Below are 13,828 nucleotides of genomic sequence, written 5' to 3'. Positions count from 1 at the left end.
TCATGCAAGTTAGAGTCCAAAACAAGGGCAAAAGTGTTTGGAAAAGTAGATACGTTGGAGACGTATCAACTCCCCCAAGCTTAAACCTTTGCTTGTCCTCAAGCAATTCAGTTGATAAACTGAAAGTGATAAAGAAAAACTTTTACAAACTCTGTTTGCTCTTGTTGTTGTAAACATGCAAAGCCAGCATTCAGGTTTCAACAAATATTGTGAACTAACCATACTCACAATAACACCTCGGTCTCACAATTACTCATATCAATAACATAATCAGCTAGCAAGCCATAATAATAAAACTCGGATGTCAACACTTTCTCAAAACAATCATAACATGATATAACAAAATGGTATCTCACTAGCCCTTTCTGAGACCGCAAAACATAAATGGAGAGCACCTTTAAAGATCAAGGACTGACTAAACATTGTAATTCATGGTAAAAGAGATCCAGTCAAGTCATACCCAATATAAACCAACAATAATGAATGCAAATGACAGTGTGCTCTCCAGTGGGTGCTTTTTAATAATAAGGGTGATGACTCAACATAAAAGTAAATAGACAGGCCGTTCGTAGAGGGAAGCAGGGATTTGTAGAGGTGCGAGAGCTTGGTTTTAAAATAGAGATTGAATAACATTTTGAGCGGCATACTTTCGCTGTCAACGCAACAACTATGAGATGGTTGTATCTTCCATACTACATGCATTATAGGCAGTTCCCAAACAGAATGGTTAAGGTTTATACTCCCCCAACCACCAACAAGCATCAATCCATGGCTTGCTCGAAACAACGAGTGCCTCCAACTAACAACAACCCTGGGGGAGTTTTGTTTAATTATTTGATTTGCTTTGATCTTTTTGGATCATGGGACTGGGCATCCCGGTTACCGGCCCTTTCTCGTGAATGAGGAGTGGAGTCCACTCCTCTTGAAAATAACCCACCTAGCATGGAAGATATAGGCAGACCTAGTTGAAACATGAGCTGCTCGAGCATACAAAACAGAATTTCATTTGAAGGTTTGGAGTTTGGCACATACAAATTTACTTGGAACGGCAGGTAAATACCGCCTATAGGTAGGTATGGTGGACTCATATGGAACAACTTTGGGTTTTAAGGAGTTTGGATGCACAAGCAGTATTCCCGCTTAGTACAGGTGAAGGCTAGCAAAAGACTGGGAAGCGACCAACTAAGAGAGCGACAACAGTCATAAACATGCATTAAAATTAATTCACACCGAGTACAAGCATGAGTAGGATATAATCTACCATGAACATAAATATCGTGAAGGCTATGTTGGTTTGTTTCAACTACATGCGTGAACATGTGCCAAGTCGAGTCACTCAATTCATTCAAAGGAGGATACCATCCCATCATACCATATCATAATTATTCTAATAGCATGTTGGCACGCAAGGTAAACCATTATAACTCATAGCTAATAGAGCATGTCACAAGCAACTATAATCTCTAAATGTCATTGCAAATATGTTTACTTCATAATAAACTGAATCAGGAACGATGAACTCATCATATTTACAAAAACAAGAAGGTCGAGTTCATATCAGCTTTTCTCATCTCAATAAGTCCATCATATATCGTCATTATTTCTTTTCACTTGCATGACCGAATGATGTGTATAATAATAATAGTGCACGTGCATTGGACTAAGCTGGAATGTGCAAGCATTCAACTCAAAAGAGAACACAAAGTAATATGGGCTCTAAGTTAAATAAACAATTATGCATATGAGAGCCACTAAGCATTTTCAATATGGCCTTCTACTCTCGACCCCCAAAGAAAAGAAAAGAAAATAAAACTATTTACACGGGAAAGCTCCCAACAAGTAAGAAGAAGAACGAGAAATCTTTTTGGGTTTTCATTTTAATTCCTACTACAAGCATGGAAATTAAACTAACTATTTTTTTGTTTTTCTTAAGATTTATCAAACACACAAGAAGAAAACTAGAAAAAGAAATTTAAACTAGCATGGATAATACAATGAAAGAGTATGAGCATCGACGACTAGAATAGTGTATGTACATAAATGTAAAGTCGGTGAGAAATACATACTCCCCCAAGCTTAGGCTTTTGGCCTAAGTTGGTCTAATACCAAGGACCGCCTGGCTGATATCCGTAGTTGTAGCTGAGATCGTACTGAGATGCAGCAGCAATTGCCTCCTGAGCTGCGGCATGTTGGCGAGCTGCCTCCGCTCTCCCCTCGTGTTCAGCTGCTTCCTCCCTAGTAACAACATATCTTCCTTTTGCCTGATAATCAACAATGGTTCTATCTTAGCAATGCCACGTAGGATAAATGATGAGGTGAAGGAGAGAGAAATCATAAGAGAAGGCTTGTCTTCTCTTAATTAAGAGAAGCCAAGAGATGATCTCTTAGCACAATATGTCTCACCACGTTTTTAGGAATAACTAGTTATTGAAGATAAGGCTAAGAGATGACCCATTGTAGACATGCTTTCTTGTCATCTCTAAATTGCATGCAAGGTTTAAGATAAAACTACCTTATTGACCATTGTACATGCCCTAAGAAACATTGGGTAGATAAAAAAGCTTTCCTCTTTTCTACTGTCCACCACAGTGGCACTTTCCAAGTTGTTACGAGTGCACTCCCATATGTACAGTTTAGTGGCTCATGGCTACGTATGTTAAGAGCATCTCCAGCTGTTGGCCTCCCAGGAGGCGCTAAAAATCGCCCCCTGGGGGCGCACCGGTGCTAAACCGCGCGCTGGGGGCGTGATGCCCCCCAGTCGTGGCGTCCATATTTTTTTGAAAATTTTAAATACAGCACAAACACGGCGCAAATTCAACGCAAACTTTGGCGAGTTCGTTCAAATTTAAACATATTTTATAAAAAGAAAAAAAAACTAGTAGGCTGCTCCTCGCCGTCTCCCTCGCCGCTCCTCACCGTCCGCCGCCCACCGCCCTTGCAGTTCTAAATGCCGAGGAGGCTGTAGAACCGCGTGTAGTCGCCGCCGTCGTCATCGTCGTCGTCGTTGTCGCCGCCTCCGCCGCCGCCGTCCCTGCTGCAACCCTTCCCCGATTGGCGCGGCGGGTTGGACGGTCCGGGGGCGTACTCGTCGTCGTCGCTGTCGAGGATCACGATGCCGTGCTCGTCCACGCGCCCATGTTTGCGGGCGGCTATCTCCTCCAGGGCCCGGCGCTGCTGGACCATCTCGTCGCGGAGGTAGTCATCCCGCGCCCACTGTAGGGCCTCCTCGTCGGAGAAGCCGCGCCGGGCTATCTCCTCGTACTCCGCGGGGAGGCCGGCTCCGGCTTGGGCGCGATGAGGACGAAGCGGCCAGAGGGGGGAGTGGAGTCGCCGATGTGGACACCGAAGCTACGGGTGCGCCCACTGACAGGCGTGTCCTGGGGTTCCGGCTTGACGGGGCAGAGGCAGAGAGAGCCGGACGAGCGGCCGGACGAGGAGGAGGACGCCCCGGGCTGCTCCATGCGCCTTGGCGTCCATGAGCTCCCACGTCGGCGAGAGAAGGACGGGGGAGCAGGGTACTCGAGCCTCGGCGTGTTGCCGCCCACGATGTACTCGAGGATGACCTCCAGCGTGCGGCCGGGCACGCCCCACCATCGGCGCCACCCCTCGGAGTTGAGCCTGCCGGAGGGCTGATACGTCTGCAACATATCTACTTTTCCAAACACTTTTGCCCTTGTTTTGGACTCTAACTTGCATGATTTGAATGAAACTAACCCAGACTGACGATGTTTTCAGCACAACTGCCATGATTTTGTTTTATGTGTAGAAAACAAAAGTTCTCGGAATGTCCTGAAAATCCTCGGAGGCACTTTTTGGAAAATATAAAAAAATACTGGCAAAAGAATCAAGACCAGGGGCCCACACCCTGTCCACGAGGGTGGGGGGTGCGCCCACACCCTGGGCGTGCCCCCTGTCTCGTGGGCCCCCTGAGGCTCCGCCGACCTCAACTCCAACTCCATATATTCCGTCTCGCGGAGAAAAAAATCAGAGAGAAAGTTTCATCGTGTTTTACGGTACGGAGCCGCCGCCAAGCCATAATCTCTCTCGGGAGGGCTGATCTGGAGTCAGTTCGGGGCTCCGGAGAGGGGGATTCGTTTGTCGCTGTCGTCATCATCAACCATCCTCCATCACCAATTTCATGATGCTAACCGCCGTGCGTGAGTAATTCCATTGTAGGCTTGCTGGACGGTGATGGGTTGGATGAGATTTACCATGTAATCAAGTTAGTTTTGTTAGGGTTTGATCCCTAGTATCCACTATGTTCTGAGATTGACGTTGCTATGACTTTGCTATGCTTAATGCTTGTCACTAGGGCCCGAGTGCCATGATTTCAGATCCGAACCTATTATGTTTTCATGAATATATGTGTGTTCTTGATCCTATCTTGCAAGTCTATAGTCACCTATTATGTGTTATGATCCGACAACCCCGAAGTGACAATAATCGGGATACTTCTCAGTGATGACCGTAGTTTGAGGAGTTCATGTATTCACTATGTGCTAATGCTTTGTTCCGGTTCTCTATTAAAAGGAGGCCTTAATATCCCTTAGTTTCCGCTAGGACCCCGCTGCCACGGGAGGGTAGGACAAAAGATGACATGCAAGTTCTTTTCCATAAGCACGTATGACTATATACGGAATACATGCCTACATTACATTGATGAACTGGAGCTAGTTCTGTGTCACCCTATGTTATAGCTATTACATGAGGAATCGCATCCGACATAATTATCCATCATTGATCCATTGCCTACGAGCTTTTCACATCTTGTGCTTCGCTTATTTACTTTTCTGTTGCTATTGTTACAATCACTACAAAAACCAAAAACATTACTTTTGCTACCATTACCTTTATTATCATACTACTTTGCTACTAAATACTTTGCTGCAGATACTAAGTTATCCAGGTGTGGTTGAATTGACAACTCAACTGCTAATACTCAAGAATATTCTCTGGCTCCCCTTGTGTCGAATCAATAAATTTGGGTTGAATACTTTACCCTCGAAAGCTGTTGCGATCCCCTACACTTGTGGGTTATCAAGACTAATTTCTGGCGCCGTTGCCGGGGAGCATAGCTCTATTCTCTGAGTCACTTGGGATTTATATCTGTTGATCACTATGAGAAACTTGAAAGACAAAAGAACCAAGATTTTGCCCTCAACTATGAGGGGAGGTAAGGAACTGCCATCTAGCTCTGCACTAGATTCTCCTTCTGTTATTAGTAAGCTTGCGACACCTAAACCTGCTACTGCTATGAACTCTGATATGTCGCATGTTATTGATGATGCCACTTTTGCTATGCATGATACTTATGATGAAACTACTTCTGTGCGTGATACTACTTTGCCATTAGGTGAATTTCTTGATGAACAACTTGCTAGGGCTAGAGAGAATGAAATTATTGAAGATGCTATTATTGATGATAGTGATGATGAAAGTTCTCTGAATGATTATGAATTGCCTGTTGTTCCTGAGGGTTATGTTATGAATGAAGAAGCTGCTAGAGCTATCTTTGCTTGCAATGATAGATATGATCTTAAAAAGTTATTAGCTAAATGGAAGCAGCAGTCTCTTAATGCTAGAATGAAACCTGACCCTGCTTTTGCTACTTCACCTACGTGTGTTATTGATAAGGATTATGAATTCTCTGTTGATCCTGAGATTATTACTTTAGTTGAATCTGATCCTTTTTATGGCCTTGAATCTGGAACTGTTGTGGCACATCTTACCAAGTTGAATGATATAGCTACGCTATTTAATCATGATGATAAATCTCGCTATTATTATATCCTTAAGATATTTCCGTTCTCATTAAAGGGTGATGCCAAGACTTGGTATAATTCTCTTGCTCCTGGTTGTGTGTGTAGTCCCCAGGATATGATTTATTACTTCTCTGCTAAATATTTCCCCGCTCATAAGAAACAAGCTGCCTTGCGGGAAATATATAATTTTGTGCAAATCGAAGAAGAGAGTCTCCCACAAGCTTGGGGGAGCCTTCTCCGATTAGTTAATGCTTTGCTTGATCATCCTCTTAAGAAAAGTGAAATACTTGACATCTTTTATAATGGACTAACCGAGGCTTCCAAGGACTACTTGGATAGTTGTGCTGGTTGTGTTTTCAGGGAAAGAACAGTCGACGAAGCTGAATTACTATTGAATAATATGTTGACTAATGAAAACAATTGGACTCTTCCCGAGCCAATTCCTAAGGCAATTCCTGAACCAATTGAGCTAACTCCCGAGCCTATTCCTAAACCCACTCCGAAGAAGAGAGGTGTTTTATTTCTCAGTCCCGAAGATATGCAAGAAGCAAAGAAATAAATGAAAGAAAAAGGTATAAAAGCTGAAGATGTTAAGATTTTACCACCTGTTGAAGAAATACATGGTCTTAATATACCGCCTCTTGAAGAACCACATTGTCTTGATAACCCGACACAGGTAGTAAAGGTAAATTCTCTATATAGATATGATAAAGTTGAAATCCCCTCTACTAAATTTCATAGCCCATGCTTAGATGAATTTGATGACTTTATGGGTAGACAAGAAAGTTTTAATGCTTATGTTGGTAGAGAGCTAAAGAACAATGCTTTCGAGATAGGACGCGTGAGCGATAATATGGCTAGAGTTAAAGGTGAACTCAAACTCATTAGCAAATATGCTTCTATGGTTGCTACTCAAGCTGAGCAAGTACTTAAAGCTCAAAATGATTTGCTTGATGAATTAAACAATAAAAATGACTTTGCTGTTAGAGTGGCTACTAGAACTGGTAGAATGACTCAGGAACCTTTGTATCCTGAAGGCCACCCTAAGAGAATCGAGCAAGATTCTGAGAAATAATTTAGAGGCACCTATATCTTCTAAAAAGAAGAAAAAGAAAAACGATAGGACTTTGCATGCTTCTAGTGAACCTGCTGTAGACACACCTGAGAATCCCAATGATGTTTCTGTTTCTGATGCTGAAACACAATCAAGTGATGAACACGAACCTAGTGATAGTGTTAATGATAATGTTCATGGATGATCAACCTAGCAAAAACAATGATGTAGAGATTGAACTTGCTGTTGATCTTGATAACCCACAATCAAATAATCAACATTATGATAAGAGAGATTTTGTTGCTAGGAAGCACGGTAGAGAAAGAGAACCATGGGTTCAGAAACCCATGTCCTTTCCTCCTAAACCATCCAAGACAAAGGATGATGAGGATTTTGAGCGCTTTTCTGAAATGATTAGACCTATTTTCTTACGTATGCGCTTAACTGATATGCTTAAAGTAAATCCTTATGCTAAGTATATGAAGGATATCATTACAAATAAAAGAAAGATATCGGAAGCTGAAATTTCCATCATGCTTGCTAATTACATTTTTAAGGGTGGAATACCAAAGAAACTTGGAGACCCCGGGGTACCAACTATACCATGCTCCATTAAAAGAAATTATGTTAGAACTGCTTTATGTGATCTTGGAGCCGGTGTTAGTGTTATGCCTCTCTCTTTATATCGTAGACTTCAATTGAATAAGTTGACACCTACTGAAATATCTTTGCAAATGGCTGATAAATCAACTGCTATACCTGTCGGTATTTGTGAGGATGTGCCTGTTGTGGTTGCAAATGTCACTATCTTAATGGACTTTGTTATTCTTGATATTCCCGAGGATGATAGTATGTCAATTATCCTTGGCAGACCCTTTTTGAATACTGCAGGGGCTGTTATTGATTGCAGCAAAGGCAATGTCGCTTTTCATGTTAATGGTAATGAGCATACGGTACACTTTCCGAGGAAACAATCTCAAGTTTATAGCATCAATTCTATTGGAAAAGTTCCAACTATCATCATTGGAGGTTTTGAATTTCCTCTTCCTATTGTTAAGAAAAAGTATGATATTCTTATTATTGGGGATGTTTACATCCCCGTTGAGGTAACTTAGTGTTATTCGAAATTTCTCCGGTTCCGTGTTATTCGGAATGAGTTTGTTAACAACTTGATCAACCTTGTTAGTGGATTCATTTTGATGATCATGAGATGGATGAAACTAGAAGGCACAACCTTCTGTACCCTCCTTTTACTTTCTGTTATTTAGAATAAATAAATCAAAATAGTATTCTCCGTCTGTTTTCTGAATTATCCGTGCAATAAAAAATACCCCGAAAATAAAAGTGCTCCAAATGCCCTGCAAATTTAGTATGATTTTTTATGGAATATTTGAGGATTTTACGCACTGAAATCACTGCAGGAGGGGCAAGCACCAGGCCATGCAGGGTGCGCCCACCTTCCCTGGGCGCGCCCCCTGTCTCGTGGGCCCCTTGTGGCCCCCTCTACTTATGCCAGCACCCACACACTCCATCTTCTTCCCAAAAAAAATCCCCATCCAGCTCAAGCACGAGTTCTAGCTCATTTTGCTGCAATTTTTGATCTCCTTGCTCAAAGCTCCATTCACAAAACTGCTTTGGTAGATTGTTGCTTGGTATGTGACTCCTCCATTGGTCCAATTAGTTTTTGTTCTAGTGCTTTATTCATTGCAAATTTTTGCTGCATAGGTGACCATGTTCTTGAGCTTGCATGTTAAGTTTACTAGAAGAACGCCCGTGCGTTGCAACGGGGCCACATTAACTTTAAAAGTTCAATATCAATTATGTTAATATTACATTGAATATTCTCATACATATTAAGTGACATCGACGACCTTTTTTACCATCAAATTCTCTCTCACACACACACCCTCTCCCTCCCTCTTCCTCACTCTCTCTCCCCCTCTCCCTCACTCGGGAGGTGGGACGAAAATAAACCCGAAACGGAGACTACCAAGTGAGACATTAGGAGTAGAGGTCATTTAGTTGATAAGAATAAATAGAAAACGGTGTTAAAAAGGAGAAACAGATTAGAATACATTGAAAAACCAAAAGGACGATGTAAAAGGGGATTCGCCCTGCCCCCGGGCCTTGCCACCAAACCGGCTTAGCGGTCCAGTCCCCGCGCGGTCGTCTTCTCCTGTTCCCCGAGCCGCGTCGCTACAGAGACGGGCTCCCGCCCGACCACCTCGCTGGCATCGAAGGGGAATGGATAAGGGGCCTCCCTCCTCCTTGACGCCCCCTCCCAAATCCACTTCTCCTCCTCGCTCGCTCGATCCCGTCGATCTGGACGAAGTCAGACGCCACGGCCACCATGACCGACCCCGTCCACATGGCCACTGCCCTCCCTGTGGGCTAGGAGCTTGTCGAGTAGCTCCGAATGCCTTCGCTACTTCGTCTGCGCCAACGAGATCAAGTCCAGCACCCCCGCATCGACGTCGCTGCCGTCTTCCTCAACCTTGTGCCACCACGACATTGCTGTTCGATCCGCGCCGCCCCGAGCTCCCATGTTTGGTGCCATTGACACCGCCATGATCTCCTCTTGCCTTTCCCTTGTCTCCCCTCTCGTTTGCTCTCGTTAGGTACTTTGTCGTGGCCGAGAACCGCCGTTCGCCATGGCCATTGCAGGGGTAGCCACCGAGCTCCTTGGATTGACCCCGTGGCACATGCCCGCTCCTATGCACGCCCATGCCTGAGCCTGCCGCTCTTCTTTCGCGCCCGCGGGGCCACTCCCTCTCCATGCCCACGCCCGTGCTACACCGCGTCGGTCGCGCCCGCCGCTGCCGTCGCGCTTGCCGCAGCCACCGCACCACTGTGCCCCGCGCGACACACACCCTGGTCGCGCGCCACACTCTCGCTGGCTGCGCTCGCCCCATCTGCTGCCCCCTGCCTCGCGCCGCCTCCAGTCATGGCCATCTTCTGCCGGCCGCCCCTCAGCCTCGCCTACTGCATGTTGCTTCCTGCTGCTATGTGCTGCTCTAACGCCGGTACGCTGCTGCACCATGCCCTCGACACCGCCGTGGACAAATGTGGTGGAGGGATTGTTAATGGAGTACGAGAAGGAGGTGGCAGAGAAGGTGTGGAGAGGCAGGAGGTCTGGGGCGGTGTCACCTGGCTGTGGTGGAGGTGTTTATCCGACAAGGAGCCGGAGTGGAAGGAGAGGTCACAATTGGAAAGAATCACAAAAAAAACATAACCCGGAGATCTCAGTTCAAAAAAATGCTAATATCGATGGAAAACATAGAAAATGTCTGTTGTTATCAAGGAAAGGTAAAAATTTAGGAAAGTTAGGGTTTTTGAACTGATTTCTATGCAAATGGGGTTTTATTGTTTGATAACGTGATATCAGTACCTGCCCGTTTGTGACGTGTCTGATTAGGAAAGTTTGCAAATGTTAAGAAACTATTTATTGGGAGGAAAGTTGTGACGTGTCTGTTATTTGTTTCCTAAAACAAATTTCACTAATAAGTTAGGAAAGTTAGATTAAAATGTATTATTTGTTTCCTAAAAATCTGTTATTTGTTTCCTAAGACAAATTGAACCAATAAAAGGAATCAATTGATTTGCATAATTTAAGGAAGTTAGATTAAAATGTATTATTTGTTTTCTGAAAATCTTTTATTTGTTTCCTAAGACAAATTGAACCAATAAAAGGAATCGATTGATTTAGATAAGTTAGGAAAGTTAGATTAAAATGTATTATTTGTTTCCTGAAAATCTGTTATTAGTTTCCTAAGACAAATTGAACCAATAAAAGAAATCGATTGATTTGCATAATTTAAGGAAGTTAGATTAAAATATATTATTTGTTTCCTGAAAATCTCTTATTTGTTTCTAAGACAAATTGAACCAATAAAAGGAATCAATTGATTTGCATAAGTTAGGAAAGTTAGATTAAAATGTATTATTTGTTTCCTGAAAATCTGTTATTTGTTTCCTAAGACAAATTGAACCAATAAAAGGAATCGATTGATTTGCATAATTTAAGGAAGTTAGTAAAATGTATTATTTGTTTCCTGAAAATCTGTTATCTTCCCGGCCCAGAACGACGGAGATGCCACATGATAGTATGGCACCAACCCATCGTCTGTGCGCTGACGAGTGACGACAGAGACGACTGAGCCTGAAACTTAATCTGAGTACGAATAATCGACAGTGACGGCAACTGTCGCAGGTCATGTTTAACACTGAAGCAAAAAAAATTGCATTGGTGTAAAACTACAACTATTAGCTCTTTCACCTTGTCAGACAGTCCCTTCAATCCAAGAATATACAACATCTAGAAGAAATAAAACCAATGACACAATTAGTAAACAATTTCAGCGACAAAAGGATAAACAAATTGGATTTTTAAAACAAAACCTGCACCTGCACAAGTATATGTTGTATTAACAAAAGTGCAGATCCCGTCCCACTCTTCACTTTTTGACAAAAAACTTCCGAATAGCAATCTTGGTGAGTGATCTCGACCGGGTTCGATCGGCATGGCGTGTCGTTCCTCCAGGAGTGGGTGCTGAGAGGAAGGATGGCAAACCTCCATTGTCAGTCGGCCGGAGCTGCATCGTCATTTGGATCAGAGCATGGACGAAATCGAGATGGTAGAGGTTGAGGAATTTGTAGGACGTGAGGGTTTAGGGTGGGCATCACGAGAACTCACCCATATCTTGGGAGACGGCAGACCCGAGGTGCAGTCGTGTTCATGCTTCAGGGGCTGCCATGTGCTGTCCTCGCCGCCTTCGCCTGTCGATGCCACTTCAGCGCCACGAGCATGGGACTGAGGGACGAAGGGAAGAGAAGGGAAGGAAGCGAGCTAATGACGTACCTACGTTTGGTATGTAATACCCTCCATTAAGAGTAGATATTTTCTTAAAATCGGTTATTTTGTTTCCTAATTAATGTGATTGAGCAATTTAAGGTAAGGTTAATTAATTTAGATTTGATATTTAGAGATTGATCGTGATTGAGTCTTTCACATAAATACATTACTAAAAATAACTTGCACCGGCATGGAAAGTTATGATCCGTTAAGATTTTTTTCATTGTGTGACAGGGTGACGTGAAACTAAACCGGTGGGGTGGGGGATGGACAAAAAAAACCCAGCAAAATAAAACGGTTGAAAGTGGTGGGACGAAAATAAACCGTACGAGGCTACCAACTGCTCCATTAGGAGTAGAGATAACGACGGGAGTTTGGGCGTGTGCGGGACTCAATCACGAGATTTTTCTTGGTTTTTCACGGCTGAGGGAGAGGTGGGAGGAAGTACCAAAGAAGTACCAAAAAAGACCGGGTGAGGTGGGACGAAAATAAAACCCGGAACGCGACCTACCAACTGAGACATTAGGAGTAGAGATGAGGTCCCAAGCAATTTCAATGCATGATATTGGCTCTAGGTACTTGTAGGAATAGTTGCTACCAATCTTGTAGGAGTAATTTTACCGTGGAGCAGCGGCGTCGGCCGGCGGTGGCCCTTCGGCGCGGTGGAGATGGCCCTTGGCCGCCCCGGTGAAGTAGCCCCGACGGGAGCGCGCCACAGTGGCCGTGCGGCGTCGTTCCTACATGGGAGAAATACCCATCAGGAACAGCACCAGCCCGACCTCCCGCCCTGGCCGTCCGCCAGTGTGTGGCTCGACGTGGCCAGGGCCCCCCGTGGCCGGCGCGCCCGGAGTCGGGGACGCCCGTGGCGCCTATGGCCTCCTCCGCGCTCGGGTCTGCCCGTGGTCGCCACGCTCGGGGCCGGTGCGCCCGGTGCCGGGGCCGCCCTTGGCCTCCGCGCTTGGTGCCGCCCGTGCTTGGTGCGCCCGGTGCCGGGGCCGCCCGTGGCAGGCCTCGTCGGCCGCCTGGACCACGGCCGCACTCCTTGTCGACGCTCCCCGGCGTGGCCTTCGGCTGCAGCGACACGAACGAGGGCGACGGGTTCCCGGCATGGCTGGAGCTACAGGAGAGGCCATGCATGTGGTGGGCCTGGGAGGAAAAGAGGAAAGAGAGTGAGGAGAGAAGCTGACTTGTGGGGCTTTTGCATGCAAAAAAGAGTGCCAGCGCCCCCAGCTGCCCCCCGATTCTTTGGGTTTGGGTTGGTATCGCCGGCCGTAACTTTGGCTAAATCCTGCGCTTTTTGAGCTGTTGGGGGCGTGGTTGGGCGAAAAAATGCGTGCCGGCGATGAAAAAGGCCTCCTGGGGGGCCTCTCGGGGGGCCGGCTGGAGATGCCCTTATCCTCTCGCATCTGTTTTTTTTCATTCCCTCTCAACTCGCACTGTAACTGAACTGCAACTATGCAAGCACAATTTTCCATCTCACAGAGGAGAAGATCACGCGGGTCACCTTTTTAGGTTTACTCTGAACTAAAAATACACCATAGACTGAGTTGAGCCCAAGTTCCTGTTCACGAGAGCAGGTCACGCGCTGCAGAGATTTTAGGGAAGGTGACGCAGAACGGGGAGGATGACAGTTGGCAGGGGGAGCTCCGGTAGAAGAACTGGATTAGAAGATATGGGGGGCACAGCGCTGAAAAGCTTCCCGGATTATTACGCAGCTACACAGAGTCACAGAGTCCACACAAGACAACTGCACAACTTAACCAAGCTCACTAACAAAATTTGCATGCATGACTCCCCAGAGATCGGACGACTCCCTCTCCACTGACCGGCTTCATCTCCAACATGGGGACGGCCCTGCGTGGTTGTTGGGGAACGTAGTAATTTCAAAAATAAATTCCTACGCTTACGCAAGATCATGGTGATGCATAGCAACGAGAGGGAAGAGTGTCGTCCACGTACCCTCGTAGACCGAAAGCGGAAGCGTTAGAACAACGCGGTTGATGTAGTCGTACGTCTTCACGGCTCGACCGATCAAGCACCAAAACTACGGCACCTCCGAGTTCTAGCACACGTTCAGCTCGATGACGTCCCTCGAACTCCGATCCAGCTGAGTGTCGAGGGAGAGTTCCGTCGGCATGACGGCGTGGTGACAATCTTGAT

Source organism: Triticum aestivum, chromosome 5B, assembly GCF_018294505.1.
Source record: "Triticum aestivum cultivar Chinese Spring chromosome 5B, IWGSC CS RefSeq v2.1, whole genome shotgun sequence".
NCBI lineage: Eukaryota > Viridiplantae > Streptophyta > Magnoliopsida > Poales > Poaceae > Triticum > Triticum aestivum.
The sequence above is the reverse complement of the archived record's forward strand: the minus strand, read 5'-3'. Positions refer to the sequence as shown.